The 1,747-nt window shown below is 48.8% G+C and overlaps 1 pseudogene; it reads right to left on the bottom strand.

The window, feature by feature from the left end:
• Positions 1 to 303: 303 nt before the first annotated feature.
• LOC100340312 (anaphase-promoting complex subunit 15 pseudogene) lies at positions 304 to 967 on the bottom strand (annotated as a pseudogene).
• Between the last annotated feature and the right edge of the window lie 780 nt (positions 968 to 1,747).

The raw sequence follows: 1,747 nt of genomic DNA, 5'->3' as shown, positions 1-1,747 counted from the left end.
GGAAAGCAGCAGAAGATGGCCCAAGTCCTTGGGCCCGTGCACCCACATGGGAAGACCAGAAAGAAGTTCTTGGCTCCTGGCTTCGGATTGGCACAGCTCTGGCCATTGCAGCCATCTGGGGGGTGGACCAGTGGTTGGAAGACCTCTGTCTCTCTGCCTCTGCCTCTCTGTAACTCTGCCTTTCAAATAAAATAAATAAATCTTAAAAAAAATAAGCAAGCATTTCAGTAACTGTGGAGTATGAAAAAATTCACACAGTTTTTATAGTAAGCCTCCATGAGATGTATTTTTTTATTATTATTAAAGAGGGTTAGATAGAGACCAGACCCAGTAGCCAAAGGGTAAAGTACTGGCCAAGAAGGTAGGGTAGGCTCAGGCCCTGGGGACTTAAGAGCAGACTCATGGCCTGGGAGAGCCAAGGAGACCAGGTCCGGGCAGCAGCTGAGGAAGTGCCCAAGGATGAGCTATCAGGCACTGGGGCCATCACCTGGTTCTGCAGGCTGGGGCTTGGGGGTGCAAGGTAGGTTGGGTTGGCCTGGAATCTCCCTGAGGCCACCCTGCCTTGTCTCCCTAGATCATCCACTGGTCCTGATCCTGTTCGTTGCCGTCCATGTCCACCTCATTGACCTCTCCATCATCAGGTGACGCGTTGTAGTCATTCATCTCGTCCACATCCTGCATGTCCTCGTCATCCTCTGAGTCCTCTTCACTGTCCTTATCGTCTTCATCATCTCCTTCTTCCTCATCATCACAGTGCTCTGAGGCTGGCTTGCCGATAGGTACCAGATTGTTGCCTTTCTCTGCGACGCTTTGGAGCCACGCCTGATGCTGCTGTTCCTGCTGCTGCAGCTCTGTCTCCTCCACACAGGGTCGATCCAGATTAAACCACAGTGTCCCAGTCACACGAGGGAAGAGGGAAGGGAACAAGGTGGACATGGCTCCTAGATGCGTCGGGAAGCGGCAGCTGGCGGCGACCTGGAAGTGCTTCACTCAGCCTGAGCGGAAGGACCTGCCAGAATCCGGGACCCACAAAATGCATGCATTCTTCCATGAGATGTAATTTTTAAAATTTTTAAATTTTTGTTCATTTGAAAGGCAGAGTTACAGAAAGAGAGACAGAGAGAGGGAGAGATAGAGAGATGTTCTATCTGCTGGTTCACTCCCCAAATGGCTGCAATGGCCAGGACTGGGTCAGGTCGAAGCTAGGAGCCAGGAGCTGGGAGCTTTGTCCTGGTCTCCCACATAGGTGCAGGGGACCAAGCACTTGGGGCATCTTCAGCTGCTTTCCCAGGAACATTAGCAGTGAACTGGATGTGAGGTGGAGCAACTGGGACTCGAACCAGCACCCATATGGGATGCCGTTGCAGGCAGTGGCTTAACCTGCTTAGTCACAATAATGAGATATAACTTTACACAATAGGACTGTAAAGGAAGGGAGCTGAAGTTTTATGCTTTGAAATGGAAATCCCCAAGAGAAACGCCTAATCATTTTAGAATAAGCCAATGGAATTCACTTTAAAACAGGATTTAGGAAACTTCTGAAGGGTAACTGGAAAATTTATTTTCTTCCAAAAACTCATCCTGGGTCCTTTTCTTAAGGAAGCTTTTGTGGGAATATCTGTTCATCTTCCATGCATGTCATACTCATAGAAATTTCATAGAAATTATAAGCACAGTCTATGGTCATCCCACCCTGAACATGTTCGATATCATTTGATCTTGGAAGCTAAGCAGGGTCAGGCCTGGT

The sequence above is a fragment of the Oryctolagus cuniculus genome, chromosome 11, assembly GCF_964237555.1.
Source record: "Oryctolagus cuniculus chromosome 11, mOryCun1.1, whole genome shotgun sequence".
Classification (NCBI taxonomy): domain Eukaryota; kingdom Metazoa; phylum Chordata; class Mammalia; order Lagomorpha; family Leporidae; genus Oryctolagus; species Oryctolagus cuniculus.
The sequence above is the reverse complement of the archived record's forward strand: the minus strand, read 5'-3'. Positions and strand labels throughout refer to the sequence as shown.